The sequence below is a fragment of the Balaenoptera borealis genome, assembly GCF_965194805.1.
Source record: "Balaenoptera borealis genome assembly, chromosome: 4".
In the NCBI taxonomy this organism is placed as follows: Eukaryota; Metazoa; Chordata; class Mammalia; order Artiodactyla; family Balaenopteridae; genus Balaenoptera; species Balaenoptera borealis.
This window is the reverse complement of record NC_138861.1, coordinates 59,197,283-59,217,246: the sequence shown is the minus strand read 5'-3', so window position 1 is coordinate 59,217,246 and position 19,964 is coordinate 59,197,283. Positions and strand designations below refer to the sequence as shown.

Sequence of the window (19,964 nt, the reverse complement as noted above, 5' to 3'; positions counted from 1 at the left end):
CAGGGCGCGCCCCTGGGCCGTCGGCGTCTTAGAAGCCACTGCAGTAAACGGACGGCAGCAGGGAGCCCCCTTGGCGCACACGAGCAGGTCTCCGTCCTTGCAGCCCAGCCCAGGAGGGACATATGACTCCATCGGCACGGCTCCAAGCTTGTCTCAGTGTTGACTGCTTGCCAGGTGTAGAACCCTTGGTTTGTAGTGGGACCCATCTCTGTCCAGAAGAAGACTGTATTTCCTCACTTCCCTGTAGCTTGATGTGGTCATGTGCCCAACGTCTGTCGAATAGGAAATACGCAGAAGCCATGCAAGGAACTTCCAGGAAATCCTTAAAGAGAAGGGGCTATTCTCCCTCTCTCCTTCCTCTGGCACAACATGAATGTGATGGCCGGAGCTTGAATAGCCATCTTGAACTATGAAGTGGAAGCCACATGCTAAGGATGACAGAGCAGAAAGTAGCAGCCTGGTTTCCTGGCACCGTGGACAGGCATATCAGCCCAGGAGAGACTACCGCCAGATTTTTACATGTGAGAGAAAGTAATCTGCTATTTTGGTAAGCCACTGTAATTTTGGATTCCTTGTTGCTCATAGCTAAGTCTAACTCAACTCTCGAATATGGAAAGGAATTATCTTCTTTTGAGAATATATCATAATGTGCTCTAAGTTGTTTAATTTAGGCTGATGGTGGCATCTCCATTTGATGAAGGAATTCAAATCTGAATGATGTCCCCATAGTAAAAAAAAATTAATAACAATACAGCTCACTTTGATTTCTCTCTCTGAGGGTGTCAGTACCTTCACCGTGATGTTCACTTCCTTTGAAAGAATATCATGTTCTGACAAGTGGAAATTGGTTATCTAAAGCAAATACCTTGCTACTTTAAATCTGCTAAAAAACAAACTGTATTCATTTTCAATTCCTGTGTCTAAAGCAATTGTGGAAAATTTATGTTCCAGTGAATTCAAAAGATTAATGTTGAATTAATAGTAAGTGAATTTTGTACTGAGGATGGTTGCTTCTAGAGTGCTGCTAATTTATTTCTTGACCTAGATGGTGGTTGCTTACATATTTGCTTTATATTTATCCATTAAACTGTACATATGTTTATGTACTTTTCTGTGTTATATATTTCATAATAATAAAGGATTAAAGACGTGAAAAAAAAAAAAATTCCTAGAAACAAATGACAATGGAGACACGACGACCCAAAACCTATGGGATGCAGCAAAAGCAGTGCTAAGAGGGAAGTTTATAGCAATACAAGCCTACCTCAAGAAACAGGAAACATCTCGAATAAACAACCTAACCTTGCACCTAAAGCAATTAGAGAAAGAAGAGCAAAAAAACCCCAAAGCTAGAAGAAGGAAAGAAATCATAAAGATCAGATCAGAAATAAATGAAAAAGAAATGAAGGAGACAATAGCAAAAATCAATGAAACTAAAAGCTGGTTCTTCGAGAAGATAAACAAAATTGATAAACCATTAGCCAGACTCATCAAGAGAAAAAGGGAGAAGACTCAAATCAATAGAATTAGAAATGAAAAAGGAGAAGTAACCACTGACACTGCAGAAATACAAATGATCATGAGAGATTACTACAAGTAACTCTATGCAAATAAAATGGACAACTTGGAAGAAATGGACAGATTCTTAGAAATGCACAACCTACCGAGACTGAACCAGGAAGAAATAGAAAATATGAACAGACCAATCACAAGCACTGAAATTGAAACTGTGATTAAAAATCTTCCAACAAACAAAATCCCAGGACCAGATGGCTTCACAGGCGAATTCTATCAAACATTTAGAGAAGAGCTAACACCTATCCTTCTCAAACTCTTCCAAAATATTGCAGAGGGAGGAACACTCCCCAACTCATTCTACGAGGCCACCATCACCCTGATACCAAAACCAGACAAAGATGTCACAAAGAAAGAAAACTAAAGGCCAATATCACTGATGAACATAGATGCAAAAATCCTCAACAAAATACTAACAAAAAGAATCCAACAGCACATTAAAAGGATTATACACCATGATCAAGTGGGTTTTATTCCAGGAATGCAAGGATTCTTCAATATACACAAATCAATGAACGTGATACATCATATTAACAAATTGAAGGAGAAAAACCATATGATCATCTCAATAGATGCAGAGAAAGCTTTTGACAAAATTCAACACCCATTTATGATAAAAGCCCTGCAGAAAGTAGGCATAGAGGGAACTTTCCTCAACATAATAAAGGCCATATATGACAAACCCACAGCCAACATTGTCCTCAATGATGAAAAACTGAAACCATTTCCACTAAGATCAGGAACAAGACAAGGTTGCCCACTCTCACCACTATTATTCAACATAGTTTTGGAAGTGTTAGCCACAGCAATCAGAGAAGAAAAAGAAATAAAAGGAATACAAATCAGAAAAGAAGAAGTAAAGCTGTCACTGTTTGCAGATGACATGATACTATACATAGAGAATCCTAAAACTGCCACCAGAAAACTATTAGAGCTAATCAATGAATTTGGTAAAGTAGCAGGATACAAAATTAATGCACAGAAATCTCTTGCATTCCTATATACTAATGATGAAAAATCTGAAAGTGAAATTAAGAAAACACTCCCATTTACCATTGCAACAAAAAGAAGAAAATATCTAGGAATAAACCTACCTAAGGAGACAAAAGACCTGTATGCAGAAAATTATAGGACACTGATGAAAGAAATTAAAGATGATACAAATAGATGGAGAGATATACCATGTTCCTGGATTGGAAGAATCAACATTGTGAAAATGACTCTACTACCCAAAGCAATCTACAGATTCAATGCAATCTCTATCAAACTACCACAGGCATTTTTCACAAAACTAGAACAAAAAATTTCACAATTTGTATGGAGACACAAAAGACCCCGAATAGCCAAAGCAATCTTGAGAACGAAAAATGGAGCTGGGGGATTCAGGCTCCCTGACTTCAGACTATATTACAAAGCTACAGTAATCAAGACAGTTTGGTACTGGCACAAAAACAGAAATATAGATCAATGGAACAGGATAGAAAGCCCAGAGATAAACCCACGCACATATGGTCACCTTATCTTTGATAAAGGAGGCAAGCATATACAGTGGAGAAAAGACAGTCTCTTCAATAAGTGGTGCTGGGAAAATTGGACAGGTACATGTAAAAGTATGAAATTAGAACACTCCCTGACACCATGCACAAAAATAAACTCAAAATGGATTAAAGACCTAAGTGTAAAGCCAGACACTATCAAACTCTTAGAGGAAAACATAGGCAGAACACTCTATGACATAAATCGCAGCAAGATCCTTTTTGACCCAGCTCCTAGAGAAATGGAAATAAAAACACAAATAAACAAATGGGACCTAGTGAAACTTCAAAGCTTTTGCAAAGCAAAGGAAACCATAAACAAGACCAAAAGACAACCCTCAGAGTGGGAGAAAATATTTGCAAATGAAGCAACTGACAAAGGATTAATCTCCAAGATTTACAAGCGGCTCATGCAGCTCAATAACAAAAAAACAAACAACCCAATCCAAAAATGGGCAGAAGACCTAAATAGACATTTCTCCAAAGAAGATATACAGATGGCCAACAGACACATGAAAGAATGCTCAACATCCTTAATCATTAGAGAAATGCAAATCAAAACTACAATGAGGTATCATCTCACACAGGTCAGAATGGCCATCATCAAAAAGTCTAGAAACAGTAAATGCTGGAGAGGGTGTGGAGAAAAGGGAACTCTCTTGCACTGTTGGTGGGAATGTAAATTGATACAGCCACTATGGAGAACAGTATGGAGGTTCCTTAAAAAACTAAAAATAGAACTACCATATGACCCAGCAATCCCACTACTGGGCATATACCCTGAGAAAACCATAATTTAAGAAGAGTCATGTACCAAAATGTTCATTGCAGCTCTATTTACAATAGCCAGGACATGGAAGCAACCTAAGTGTCCATCAACAGATGAATGGATATAGAAGATGTGGCACATATATACAATGGAATATTACTCAGCCATAAAAAGAAATGAAATGGAGGTATTTGTAATGAGGTGGATGGAGTTAGAGTCTGTCATACAGAGTGAAGTAAGTCAGAAAGAGAAAAATAAATACAGTATGCTAACACATATATATGGAATCTAAGGGAAAAAAAAAAAGGTCATGAAGAACCTAGTGGCAAGATGGGAATAAAGACACAGACCTACTAAAGAATGGACTTGAGGATATGGGGAGGGGGAAGGGTGAGATGTGACAGAGTGAGAGAGTGTCATGGACATATATACACTACCAAATGTGAAATAGATAGCTAGTGGGAAGCAGCCACATAGCACAGGGAGATCAGCTCGGTGCTTTGTGACCACCTAGAGGGGTGGGATGGGGAGGGTGGGAGGGAGGGAGATGCAAGAGGGAAGAGATATGGGAACATATGTATATGTATAACTGATTCACTTTGTTATAAAGCAGAAACTAACACACCATTGTAAAGCAATTATACTTCAATAGAGATGTTAAAAAAATTTAAAAAAAATAAATGTGAGGGGTGTGTGTGTGTGTACACACACCATTCATTGAAAACTACAATTGCAAGAGGCTAGTTCTTTTGAGATAGAGAAGTAAGACGGCTCAGAGAGAAACCAGGAGCAGGGCAGCGAGCGACCTTGGTGAGGAGACTGTGAAGTTGTGCTCACACCCATTAGGGCTCCTTGAAGCTGATGCTGTTGATGCCCCGCCCATATTCCCTGGGCCCATGCTGGAGGTCTCCTGCAGCTCCGGTGGAGAGTTCACTCTCCTGATGGCTTTCTTCATCAAACACCTCCACCTGTCTGCTGAAGGCTTTCTCTGGGAGTGTGTCTAGCACACAGGCAGGGGAGGCTGGAAATGCTGGAGAGTTAACACCCCCAGGACCAACTCTCAACAGTGAGGGATGGGAGCTGGCGGATCAATATCCCATCTTCTGCTCCCCTCAGTAGGACATTTCTGGGGTGTGCTCTATGCTGTCTCAGAGGGTCCCCGTACAGCAACCCATTCATTAACTCTCTTGGCTTACCTCTCCTGTCAGCCTCACTTCTTCACTCCCTCAATGTGCTTCCTGGGATAACCTCCCAAATGAAGCCATGTTTCAGGGTCTGTTTTGGGGGAAACTCAGAAGAAAACAGCAAGACAGAGAGTGCAAGGTGACAGGGCTGACAAGCCCTAGCAATGAGCAAACTGTGGAAAAGATCAGAAACCTCTGCATATAAGATAACTTATAAAGGTTTATGTATCTCTTTGCTCTTTTAAAGTTTTTAATAAGTTCCAGACTACTTTGGCTATGCTGGAGGAAATCAAAGGAAGGGGCTTTTGCTTAGGTATGAATCAGAACCTAAAAGCTGAACCAGAAGAGCTGCAGAAACCGAAGGGCTGCATGGCCTGACTATGGTCACAAGAATCAAAATGGGAGCTTCTCAGAGACAGAAGGAGGCTTACTTGATCCAGTCACCTCCTGACCAGCAAATACTCTATTTAGGGTTAAATCTTAGAGGTTGTGAGTTTTACTAATAAAGAAGATATTTCCCAGAATTTGCCTCTCCTAATCCACCACTTTCCTTGTTTTCAAGCAAGTTTCTTTACTGTGCTATGGTGGCGATGAAATTTTACACACAACAAAGCTGAGTACAATTTAGTCCGTAAATTGACAGAAATACTTAAAATGATGAAACAGAATATAGTTGTGGGGTGAAAAATATTCCTTCTGCTGTGAACATGCAACTGCTTCTTTATTCTTTAATACCTCGTTCTAGCAGTGCAGGCCCGCACTGAGAATGTTGTACTAATACAATATTCTTCTGAGATGGTTTGCTGTGGCATTCATATTTTAGCTCACTTGTTGCAGCTATCACATGGAGCCAAAATGGGTGTGCAACTGACGGGTTGTATTGTTGTTGTTCACCTTTCTTCAGATAATTATTCACCTTAAGAATGGTCAGCTCCACTTTCCTGCTGGGTTTAGTCATGTCTAATCCTTTGATCCATTTTTTCCATTGATGTTTCCTTTTTTTGTGACGCTTGTTAATTGAATTTAGATCAGTGCCTACAGTATCTCTGAAGAAAGACACTCAAGGGAATACTTAAGTGTATAATCATATTTTTCTACCCACGTGGCATTCATCATGGTATTATCAATGACTTGCTCAACTTCACAGAGGCATTAGTTTATAAGGTCTGGGTCTGGGTTTAGGGTCCCAGGAGTGAGCAAGATTTGGTGAATTGTCTACCTAGAATGGCTGAAAACAATGTCATTTAAGAATACAAAGAAAAAATTGTAATCAAGAAGAAAAGTAGAAACCAGACTGGGAGAAGAGTAACTGAGCAGGACCCTATGGGGCATTCCTGGGAGAGGCCACCCCCCCACCATGTCCTCCACCTGCCTCCTGTTTGTAGAAATACTTTAGTCTCTTAGGCCTTCCCCTAGTTCCAAAGAATTAATTTAATCAGAGAAGGGAGAAAATGCAGAAACAAAGGGAAACAGTCAAGCAAAACAAAATAATAACAATTTGGCCATCAAGTTTCTCCTCAAGGGCTACAGGTAATATTCTGACCCACGTCCTTTGAGCTGTTTTTCAGACACTGAAACCCCCGCTAGGTGGAAGAAGCTAACTGTATGCTGCCCCCAAGCACATAGACCCCAGACTGGCCGGAACCAGGAGGTTGATGAAGCTGACTCCCGATTACCTCACCACTAACCAATCAGAAGAATGTCCACGAGCTGATCACATACCCCACAACCAGCCTCCCTCACTCTGTCTTTAAAAAGCTTTCCCTGAAAGCCATGGGGCGGGAGGGCTCAGGTCTTTTGAGCATTAGCTGCCTGGACTCCTTGCTTGGTGCTCTGCAATAAACGCTGCACTTTCCTTCACCACAACCTAGTATCAGTAGATTGGCTTCACTGCAGCCGGGTAAGCAGACCCAAGGTTTGTTCAGTAAAGAGAAGCAGTTGCAAACCTTAGGTTTTAGAAGAGATACAGCTCTGAAGATATAAGTAAGCCAGGAGTTAAAAGCTGAGGTTATCAGGAACAGGTCTAGAAGCAGAGTGGTAGGTCAGGTGAGGGACTTGGGACTAAAGCCATGAACAATGCAAAGGTGACAGGGCATCATTTTGTGGTGGGCTACTTTCACGGCTATGGTGATAATTATTTCACCAGTTACCTGCCAATTATTTCCGAGTCTCCTCACTCCTGGGAATAGCATTGAATTGAACTTTCTGGCCCTATTATGATTGGGTAGAGCCATTTGACTAGTTCTGAACTGAGTTTTAAGCGAATACTATATGTTTCCCTTCCAGGTCAGTGCATCTCATTGCCATTGTAAAACTCACCAGAGCTCTCTTTTTCCTCTGGAATGAGGGGATTGGCAACATCCACGATGGTGACTATATCAGCCTGGATCCTCAAGTAAGAAAATGTGGAGCGAAGTACCCAAATGACCTGCAATGGATGTATAATATGAGCAAGAAATAAACCTTTGTTGTGTTAAGTAATTGAGATTTTGAAGCTATCTTTTACCACAGGAGACTCTAACCTAGCCTGTCTAATATAGTGACAAAGAGGTGATTCTGCTGGGTTCAAAGATATGAGTTTGCTGAATATTACTCACATTTATACAAGAAGTGTCATGATGTAGTGAAAAGAACATTGAACTAGGATGATTGAACACATGACTGGATGGATGGGTAGATACATAGGTATACAAGACAGACACTGATGGTTAGAGCATAGAACTAGGACTTAGGGATCCTGGGTTTAATCTTACCTTCTATTAACTGTGTAATCTTCAGTATCCTCTCTAATTGAATATCAGTGTCTTCATCCGTATAACAAAAGTAAGAACGTCTACCCAACCTTCTCAAAAGACTGTCTTGATAATTGTGACTGACACACTCCAGGTGGCCCACAATGATCCCTTCTTCCTGGTGTCCATGCCTTTGTTTAATCCCCTCCCCTTGAGTGTGAGCAGGACATGTGATTTACCTCTAACCAATTGAATATGATGAAAATTACAGGTTGCTCTGTGATTATATTATGTTATATAAGACTCCATCTTGCTAGTAGACTCTTTCTAGAAACTCTCTTTGCCAATTTGGTGAAGTCAATGGGCAAGTTGAGAAAGCCCATGTGCCTCCAGGAGCTGAGTGTCTGGTAGCTCAGGGCTCAGCAAGAAACCAGGGCTCTCAGTCCTACAACAACAGGAAAGTAATTCTGCCAATAACCTGGATGAGTTGAAATCAGGTTTTTTCCCAGTTGATCCTCCAGATGGGAATGCAGCCTAGCTGACACCTTAATTACACCCTTGTGAGGCCCTCAGCAGAGAACTCAGCTAAGTTGTGCCCAGACTTCTGACCCATAGAAACTGAGAGAATAAACGTGTGCTGTTTTAAACAGTCAAGTTTGTAGTATATTGTTATGCAGTAATGGAAAATGAATGCAACAACTAAATTAGTTAAGATATGTCAAATCATATAATAAACTGGAAAGTGCTAAATACATGTTAGGTATTAGCCTCAGTGTATACTAAAAACTTCATGGAGACTTAACATGGTACAGAGTCAAAAAAGTTACTCATACACTTTGGGGAATCCACAAGCCATTTTTTAACCAAGTCTTCACATAAACTTCTCCAATTTTCCTTAAAATTACAGCATCTACTCTTTTATTCTGACCTTGAAGTTCTGACAGCTGTGCCACTGATTGCTGTTGGTCTGTGATAGACATAACTTCTATATTGCTGTCAATAAAGACAAAATCTGGGGTTTAACTGCTCCTCCTTAGAGAACTATGAAAAACCCAGGCTATTTTAACTATGGATTCAGTTTAACAGTATGCTTCAGCCCACATTTCAGTGGAATTGCCACTTTCATCATTTTTACTATTACCTTACATGTTACTATAACTATTAAGAGCATCAGTGAATGCTTGTCCTTTGTGTCTAAGTTTTTCATCTGGAGACTTTTAAAATGGATGTTAGATGAATATTGTTGATATCAATATGCCAAATTTCATCTCAATTACAGGGGTATAAATGATATGCTCTCAATTTCTGTTACCAGTAATAACATTCCTTGCCTTCTGTAGCAAATCTCTTTCCAAGAACCCCTGACCCATGTGTAATCAGCTTTGTGGCTCTGAGGTAGGGCAACATAGAGCTTTTCCCTTAATCATTCCAAATCTGCAGTATGATGATTATAATAATGCCCAGGAACAAGTATCCCCTAAGTATCAGGCTTATTGCAGACATTTTACCTAATTCTCAAAACAACCCTGCAAAGTAAGTACTTTCATTTCCATTTTACAGATCGGGAAACTCTGGCTTAGGGAGAATAATTTCGTTACCTGAGATCACACATCTATAAGTCACTCAACCAAGATTTTAAATCAGATATGTCAGGTTACAAAGCCTTCTTCCTTCCTCCACACCCTACGAACCCCTCTAACACTAAAAACTGAGAACACAGCACTAATATAAGACTATTTCCCAATCTTCTTCCAATCATTAACCCTTCTTACATGGTATCTGTATAATCGTCAGTTCAGAAATAGAGTGGTGTTCAACTCTGTAAAGGAAAGGGAGAAAGATCTTACATTAGTTAGGATTATACTTGGCTGTGAGTGATTAGAAGTACAAAATTACACTGGCTTAAACAAGACGTGAATTTACTTCTCTTTCATGTAGGCACTCTATGGATTTGGTGATGACTAAATCCAGGATCCAGCTCTCAAGAAATTTGCAACCTAAAGGAAAAACTAAACAACTCCTGATAATGGGAAACAGAATGAACAGTTTGCTATAATGAAAGTAGGAAAAGGGGGCTAGGGAACACAGAAGAAGTTAGTTCTAACTGGTAGAGTCCGAGAAGACTCCTTTGAGGAAGTGACATTGAATTAATCTTCACAGTGAGAAAAAAATTCAGTAGACAACAAAGGAATTAGGGAGATAGGTGAGATGCAAGAGGGGGAAAAGGACATTCCATGCTAAACAAATGACAAAAGTAAACAGACATAAAAATGCTAGTCCATCTGCCATTCATAGAGAAGGGTATGGGTGTAGAAGAGGCTCCTTGTTCTCGTTCCCCCAATATCCATTTTTCCTTCCTTCCATAGTAATAGAATCTTTAGCTAAGTACATGGCCAACCAAACTAAAGACTACATTTCAAGACTCCCGAATAGCTAGATGGACCACAAGACTAAATTCTGATTAGTGGAATGTGCGCAGATGTATCATGAGGCCTACTGAGACTCATACTTAGGAAACCAATTAGCACTGCCTTTGGTCTCCTCTACTTCTTCCCTTTTCTTCCCTCCTGCATGCTGGAAAGGGGATGTAGGTTTTGAAGCTTGAGATGCCATCTTGGAACTTGAGATGACCTGAGACACAGAGGTACCACCATCTTATAATTTCCATAGAGCCTTCCCATGGATCTAGATTGGCTTTTCAGTCGGAAATGGCGTGGGGAAAATACTGTGCCTATCCCTTATTATCAGTGATGAGAATGTGCCCTACTGAAGCCAAAACCCTCAGAGCAGTGTTGAAAAGAGACACAGGCTACCAAGCAGACATCAATCCTAGGTTAGCCCACATTCTTAGCTGTGTTTTTTGAAATATGAAGGGAGTGGATACTTGCTCATAGTAACACAGGTTCAAATCTTCCTTCCCCTCATACCTACTTTCCTCCCCACAGCTCTACTCTCCCTCAATTTCCAAATTCCCCTGAAAATTCTCTCTTAAAAGCTTTTCCAAGTGGGGAGGAGTCAAGATGGCGGTGTGGGAAGACACGGAGTTAACGTCTCCCCACAACTAGGGCTCCTGCTGGCTGCTGGTGGGAGACTCTGACCCCCAAGGAGATGGGAGAAACCCCAGAGTGAACCAGTAGGATGTAGGGGGACCAAGGGGGGAGGAGAAGTGGAAGCCAGACAAGATCAGTGCCCCTGAGGTGGGGAGATCAGGAGAGGCAGGTGGGAGGGGCCCTCCAGGAGGAGCAAGAAAGGAGCAGAGGGCGATTGTCCTGCCCACTTGGGCCCAGGGAGCCTGCTGAGCTCCCAGGCCGATCCCCCCCACTCCAAACCCCCCTCCAGGCCACATGGGTCCTGGGGTCATGGGAGGGAGGCTGGGGAGATCAGGAGAGGCAGGCAGGAGGGGCCCTCCCAGAGAGGAGTGGAGGGTGATTGCCCCACCCACTCGAGCCCAGGAAGCCTGCTGGGCTCCCAGGTGAGGTCCCCTGCCCTCTGAGACCAGGGGTGGGGGGCACGCCTGAGCCTCTCTGTTCATTGAGCCTAAGCCCAACCCCCCACAGCCCCTGGGGCCTTTTCCAGCCCTGTGGGTCCTGAGCAGAGGCCCCGCCCACCACCCAAACCTTGCCCTTGCTTAGGCCCCACTATCCACAGCCAAGGCCTTACCCCCCTACACTGCCCTTTTTTTTTTTTTTTCTTTTCCCTCCTCCTCTTCTGTACTATTGTGGTACTGATGTACCTTCTTGTTGTTGATTCATCTATATTTTTATTTTTACATTCTTTCTAACATATCTGTTAGTTTCCTAGTCTAATTTTATTTTTTATCTTGTTATTGTTCTCTTTTTTTTTTTTTTTTTTTTTGCTGCCCCCACACAGCTTGCAGGACCTTAATTCGCGAGCCCACGGTCGGGCGGAAGCTCCTGCGGTGAGAGCTCCGAGTCTGAGCCACTGGACTAAGAGAGAACCTCAGACCCCAGGGAATATTCATCAGAGTGAGGTCTCACAGAGTTCCTCATCTCAGCACCAAGACCCAGCTCTGCCCAATAGCCTACAGACTCCAGTGTTGGAAGCCTAAGGTCAAACAACAAGGAAGACCGGAACACAATCCCACTCATTAAAAAAAATAAAATGAGACATCAAAAAAATACATCACAGATGAAGGAGCAAGGTAAAAACCTACAGGACTAAATAAATGAAGAGTAAATAGACAATCTACCTGAAAAAGAATTCAGAGTAATGATAGTAAAGATGATCCAGAATCTCGGAAATAGAATGCAAGCACAGATTGAGAAAATACAAGAAATGTTTAACAAAGATCTAGAAGAACTAAAGAACAAACAAACAGAGATGAACAACACAATCACTGAAATGAAAAATACACTAGAAGGAATCAATAACAGAATAACGGAGGCAGAAGAACGAATAAGTGAGCTAGAAGACAAAATGGTGGAAATAACTGCCAAGGAGCAGAATAAAGAAAAAAGAATGAAAAGAATTGAAGACAATCTCAGAGAACTCTGGGACAACACTAAACGCACCAACATTTGAATTATAGGAGTCCCAGAAAAAGAGAGAAACAGAAAGGGTCTGAGAAAATATTTGAAGAGATTATAGTGGAAAACTTCCCTAACAATGGAAAGGAAATAGTCACCCAAGTCCAGGAAGCACACAGAGCCCCATACAGGATAAACCCTAGGGAAAAAAAACAAAGACACATATTAATCAAACTAACAAAAATTAAATTCAAAGAAAAAATATTAAAAGCAGCAAGGGAAAAACAAAAAAAATAACATACAAAGGAATCCCCATAAGGTTATCAGCTGATTTTTCAGTGGAAACTCTGCAGGCCAGAAGGGAGTGGCAGGATATACTTAAAATGATGAAAGAGAAAAACCAAGATTACTCTACCAAGCAAGGATCTCATTCAAATTAGATGGAGAAGTCAAAAGCTTTTCAGACAAACAAAAGCTAAGAAAATTCAACAACACAAAACCAGCTTTACAACAAATGCTAAAGAAACTTCTCTAGGCGGGAAACACAAGAGAAGAAAAAGACCCACAAAAACAAACCCAAAACAGTTAAGAAAATGGTAAGAGGAACATACATATCAATAATATCCTTGATGTAAATGGATTAAAGGCCCCAACCAAAAGACACTGACTGGCTGAATGGATGCAAAAACAAGACCCATACATATGCTGCCTACAAGAGACCCACTTCAGACCTAGGGACACATACAGACTGAAAGTGAGGGGATGGAAAAAGATATTCCATGCAAATGGAAATCGAAAGAAAGCTGAAGTAGCAATACTCCTATGAGATAAAATAGACTTTAAAATAAAGAATGTTACAAAAGATAAGGAGGGACACTACATAATGATCAAAGGATCAATCCAAGAAGAAGATATAACAATTATAAATGTTTATGCACCCAACATAGGAGCACCTCAATACATAAGGCAAATGCTAACAACCATGAAAGGAGAAATCGACAGTAACACAATAATAGTAGGGGACTTTAACACCCCACTTACACCAATGGACAGATCATCCAAACAGAAAATAAATAAGCAAACACAAGCTTTAAATGACAAAATAGACCAGATAGATCTAATTGGTATTTCTAGAACATTCCACCCCAGAGTGGCAGCATACACTTTCTTCTCAAGTGCACATGGAACAGTCTCCAGGATAGATCACATCTTGGGTCACAAATCAAGCCTTGGAAAATTTAAGAAAATTGAGATCGTATCAAGCATCTTTTCTCACCACAATGCTTTGAGATTGGAAATCAATGACAAGAACAAAACTGTAAAAAACACAAATTCATGGAGGCTAAACAGTGTGCTAATAAATAACCAAGAGATCACTGAAGAAATCAAAGAAGAAATAAAAAAATACATAGAAACAAATGACAATGAAAACACGATGACCCAAAACCTATGGGATGTAGCCAAAGCAGTTCTAAGAGGGAAGTTTATAGCAATTAAATCTCACCTCAAGAAACAAGAAAAATCTCAAATAAATTTTCCAACCCTACACTTAAAACAGCTAGAGAAAGAAGACCAAAGAAAACCCAAAGTCAGTGAAGGAAAGAAATCATAAAGGTCAGAGCAAAAATAAATGAAATAGAAATGAAGAAAACAACAACAAAGATCAATAAAACTAAAAGCTGGTTCTTTGGGAAGATAAACAAAATTGATAAACCTTTAGCCAGACTCATCAAGAAAAAAAGAGAGAGGATGCAAATCAATAAAATTAGAAATGAAAAAGGAGAAATCACAGCTGACACTGCAGAAATACAAAGGATTATAAGAGACTCCTACAAACAACTATATGCCAACAAAATGGACAACCACAAAGAATTGGACAAATTCTTGGAAATGTACAATTTTCCAAGACCGAACCAGGAAGAATTAGAAAATATAAACAGGCCTATCACAAGTAATGAAATTGAAACTGTAATTTAAAATCTTCCAACAAACAAAAGTCCAGGACCAGATGGCTTCACAGGGGAATTCTATCAAACATTTAGAGAAGAGCTAACACCCATCCTTCTCAAACTCTTCCAAAAACTTGCAGTGGGAGAAACCCTCCCAAATTCATTCTACAAAGCCACCATCACCCTGATATCAGGACCAGTTGGCTTCACAGGGGAATTCTATCAAACATTTAGAGAAGAGCTAACACCCATCCTTCTCAAACTCTTCCAAAAACTTGCAGTGGGAGAAACCCTCCCAAATTCATTCTACAAAGCCACCATCACCCTGATATCAAAACCAGAAAAAGATATCACACAAAAAACAAAATTATAGACCAATATCCCTGATGAACATGGATGCAAAAATCCTGAACAAAATACTAGCAAACAGAATCCAACAACACATTAAAAGGATCATACACCATGATCAAGTGGGGTTTATCCCAGGGATGCAAGGATTCTTCAGTATATGCAAATCAATCAATGTGATACACCACATTAACAAATTAAGGAATAAAAACCATATGATCATCTCAATAGATGCAGAAAAAGCTTTTGACAAAATTCAACACCCATTTATGATAAAAGCTCTCCAGAAAATGGACATAGAGGGAACCTACCTCAACATAATAAAGGCCATATATGACAAACCCACAGCAAGCATCATACTCAATGGTGAAAAGCCGAAAACATTTCCACTAAGATCAGGAACAAGACAAGGATGTTCACTCTCACCATTCTTATTCAACATAGTTTTGGAAGTCCTAGTCACGGCCATCAGAGAAGAAAAAGAAATGAAAGGAAAACAAATTGGAAAAGAAGAAGTAAAACTGTCACTATTTGCTGATGACATGATACTATACATTGAAAATCCTAAAGATGCCACCAGAAAACTACTAGAACTAATCAGTGAATTTGGTAAGGTTGCAGGATACAAAATTAATGTACAGAATCTCTGGCATTCCTATACACCAACAGTGAAAAATCAGAAAGAGAAATTAAGTAAACACTCCCATTTACCACTGCAACAAAAAGAATAAAATACCTAGGAATAAACCTGACTAAGGAGGTGAAAGACTTGTACTCAGAAAACTATAAAACACTGATGAAGGAAATCAAAGATGACATAAACAGATGGAGAAACAGTTCTTGAATTGGAAGAATCAATATTGTGAAAATGACTCTACTACCCAAAGCAACCTACAGATTCAATGCAATCCCTATCAAACTACCAATGGCATTCTTCACAGAACTAGAACAAAAAATTAGAACAATTCATATGGAAACATAAAAGACCCCAAATAGCCCTAGCAATCTTGAGAAAGAAAAACGAATTTGGAAGAATCAGGCTCCTGAACTTCAAACTATACCACAAAGCTACAGTAATCGAGACAGTATGGTACTGGCACAAAACAGAAATATAGATCAGTGGTACAGGACAGAAGGTCCAGAGATAAACCCACACACATATGGTCACTTAATTTACAACAAAGGAGGCAAGAACATACAATGGAGAAAAGACAGCCTTTCAATAAGTGGTGCTGGAAAAACTGGACAGCTACATGTAAAAGAATGAAATTAGAATACTACCTAACACCATACACAGAAATAAACTCCAAATGGATTAACGACCTAAATGTGAGACCAGACACCATAAAACTTTTAGAGGAAAACATAAGAAAAACACTCTTTGACATAAACCGCAGCAAGATCTTTTTTGACCCACCTCCTAGAGTAACAGAAATAAAAACAAAGATAAACAAATGGGACTTAATTAAACTTAAAAGCTTTTGCACAGCACAGGAAACCATAAACAAGACAAAAAGACAACCCTCAGAATGGGAGAAAACATTTGCAAATGAAACAACAGACAAAGAATTAATCTCCAAAATATACAAACAGCTCATGGAGCTCAATATCAAAAAAAACAAACAATCCAGTTAAAAAATGTGCAGAAGACCTAAATAGACATTTCACCAAGGACGACATACAGATAGCCAAGAAGCACATGAAAAGATAGTCAACATCGCTAATTATTAGAGAAATGTAAATCAAAACTACAATGAGGTATCACCTCACACCGTTCAGAATGGCCATTATCAAAATAGCTAGAAACTATAAATGCTGGGAAGGGTGTGGTGAAAAGGGGAATGTTAATTGATATAAACCACAGCGGGAATTGTTGTGGGAATGTAAATTGATACAACCACTGTGGAAAACAGTATGGAGTCCTTAAAAAACTAAAAATAGAACTACCATATGACCCAGCAATCCCACTACTGGACATATACCCTGAGAAAACTATAATTCAACGAGAGACATGCACCACCATGTTCACTGCAGCACTATTTACAATAGCCAGGACATGGAACCAACCTAAATGTCCATCAACAGATGAATGGATAAAGAAGATGTGGCACATATATACAATGGAATATTACCCAGCCATAAAAAGAAATGAAATTGAGCTATTTGTAGTGAGGTGGATGGACCTAGAGTCTGTCATACAGAGTGAAGTAAGTCAGAAAGAGAAAAACAAATACCGTATGCTAACGTATATATATGGGATCTAAAAAAAAAAAAAAAGGTACTGATGAACCTAGCTGCAGGGCAGGAATAAAGAGGTAGACATAGAGAATAGACTTGATGACATGGGGTGGGAGGGTGAAGCTGGGGCTAAGTGAGAGCAGCATCGATGTATATACACTACCGAATGTAAAATAGTTGGGTGGTGGGAAGCAGCAGCATAGCACAGGGAGATAGGCTCAGTGCTTTGCGATGACCTTGAGGGGTGGGATAGGGAGGATGGGAGGGAGGCTCAAGAGTGAGGGGATATGGGGACATGTGTATACATATGGCTGATTCGCTTTGTTGTGTAACAGAAACTAAAACGGTATTGTAAAGCAATTATACTTCAATGAAGATATATTTAAAAAAAAACAAAAAAGCTTTTCCAGTAGCTTTAGCCCTTGTGTCATTTCTCCTTCTATCCTTCTGAAGCCCCCAGGGAGGCAGCAGTGTGATGGGGACACATGTCACCTAATATGGGCTAAGCTCTGGACAGGAAGGTTTCCATTCCATAAGAAACCCAAACTGTTTCAGGAAGGGGCACCCCTTCCAAGGCCCGAGAGTGGGCTCTTGTCTAACACTCAGAAATGAAGTGTCCAAGGAGACACACTTGCTGACAAAGCAAGAGACTTTATTGGGAAGGGGTGCCCAGGTGGAGAGCAGCAGGGTAAGGGAAAGCAGGAGAACTGCTCTGCCAGGTGGCTGGCAGTCTTGGGTTTTATGGTAATGGGGTTAGTTTCTGGGTTGTCTCTGAGCTGGTGGTGCACGCATCACTCAGCCAAGATGGATTCCAGCGAGACGTATTCTAGGAGGTTGGTAGGACATATGGACTGGCATCTCCTCTATCCTTTTGACCTTTCCCTAATTTTCCAGTTGGTAGTAGCTTATTAGTTCCGCGTTCCTTACCAGGACCTCCTGATGTAAGTTAACTCATGCAAGTGGTTACTGCTGTGCCTGGCCAGGGCGGGTGGTTTCAGTCAGTGGTTCCCCAAACAAAACTAGGAAGAAACACAATTTGTACTACAAAACATTTTTATATACTTCTGTAGAATTCAGTAAGAGGTAATGTTTTCAATCTTAATCTTTGATTCTAACCCCTGAATGTGTCTCCATTTCAATTAATAGGCAACCAAAGAACCTCTAAGGAAACAATAGAAAATATGCACATCAGACAATATTGCTTCCCTCCCCAAAAGCCATTTCCTTTTTTTCCTTATGAATAACACTTATTTTGTTCAGATTTGAGGAAGCAATGTGTTCCAGGAAGTTTGGACCTCACCCCAGTCCTAGAACATTAAACATAATTAGTCTGGTCAGTCAAGCTCATCTCATTTCCTTTACCAGTGATTGTTGTGCAAGTGGGCCTATGACCGACTTCTGGTCAAAAGGGCCAGAGGAGAACTTACGAGGGAATTCTCAGAATGATTGTTCTCCATAATTAAAAAAAAAAAAAAAAAAAAAAGCATAAAGGAAGCATTCTCCTTCCTGTTTGGATTCAGTGGTGTGAGGACATGATGCTTAGAGCTGTGGCAGCCATTTTGTGACCATGAAATTAAAATTAAAAGAATCGCAGAGAAGCTGACCCAGAACTCACACAAGTGTGCTGCTGAATTAACAAAACTCAGAACCATTATTTCCAGATTTAGGTTATGTAAACAGTTAACTCTTATTTTTAGGTTTGATTAAATATTCCATTTCATATAGCAAAAAGCATTCTAACTCATAAAATATTCATGAATGACATCCATTTGCTTCTCTTTCACTCAATATTTCAAGGTTATTGAAGTTATTATAAATGAAATCATTGAATTTTATTATAAATAGAATCTTCACTTTTATTTAGGTATAATTATATATTAGATATAATTCATAATCTCTACTGATAACATTTGATAGGTATAATTAGAGTTCTTGGGTATATGAAGCTAAATCTTTACAAAGGTCATCACAGCCAGGTCATTTTACAATGCCTAAAGAAAGTCTTTACCATCTCATTTTCATTTTCTTATCTGCCTGGCTGAATCCATTGACTGTCCAGCCAAAGAGGCTGACAGCCAGGTGGTGTGTCCATTGCGTATGAGTCACGCTCTTGGGGCTTGACTTCAGTGTGGGCGTACAGATGGCCCAAAGCATCTCAACAGGATGAAAAGCCAAGGGGTCAAACTGGAAGGTCAGCACAGAGAGCAGAGATAAGACCCTTGTGGAAAGTTTACAAGTGAGAAACCAACAACAGTGGGGCTGAACTGCTTTTCCCAGCTAATGCAGAGCTTACCCCAGTTTCCCACGACACAGTGGATGTTTATATGCAACCTTCTTCATGGCCATTTTTCATTATCTTGGATCTGGAATATCACGTACCCAGCTGTGTAATGTACCTGCCCTAACGTGCAATACATTCATTTTTAACCGCCATTTGTAGATGATTTATCTCAAGCCTGCAAAAGACATAATGAGATAATGTGGTGGAAAGCACTTTGTAAGCTGTGAAGTGCTACAAAAATGTTGCTCTTTTTATTACAACTCTAGATTTTTGTTGTTGTTGTTATTTTAAAATACTAAAGTAAGCAATGGCTTTATGAAAACCCTCCCATGGTTCCAGAGAGGCTGCTACTAAGACCTTGGGAGCATATCTAGAGGTAAATCTGTGCTAACGGTTTTACCATTTTTATAGGCTAAAATTCTATCCAAGAGACAGAAACAGTTCAGGAATTGCACATTCTTCCGTTTCTTAAGACAAGTATGTAGTAAGCACTTCCAACCCTGGACAACCGAAGCAGAATAAACCCTTAGATCATCTGTAAATCGGATGCAACACCTGATCTATCTGTTTGAAGCCAAATCCGGCCTCTGTACCCAATACCAAATTAAATCGTGGAGACAGAGTTTTGCGTGAAGTAGAAAAGAATAGCTTTATTGCTTTGCAGTCAAAGAGGGCCAAAGTGAGCTAATGTCCTCAAAACTATGTGACCCAACCTGGAGGCGGTAGTGAGGAGTTTTATAGTAATGGTTCAAGGAGGGTGTGATCAGCTCGTGGACATTCTTCTGATTGGTTGGTGGTGAGGTAAGTGGGAGCCAGCATCATCAACCTTCTGGTTCCAACCAGTCTGGGGTCTACGAACTTGTGGG

At 40.1% G+C, this 19,964-nt stretch overlaps 1 long non-coding RNA gene across 1 annotated transcript in view; it reads left to right on the top strand.

The window, feature by feature from the left end:
* Positions 1–14,431, top strand: part of LOC309627970 — a 749,424-nt gene extending 734,993 nt beyond the window's left edge. Inside the window, exon 2 of the long non-coding RNA XR_014244073.1 lies at positions 12,074–14,431. This is a non-coding gene — a long non-coding RNA (uncharacterized lncRNA). The remainder of the gene's footprint in view (positions 1–12,073) is intronic.
* The last annotated feature ends 5,533 nt before the right edge of the window (positions 14,432–19,964 follow it).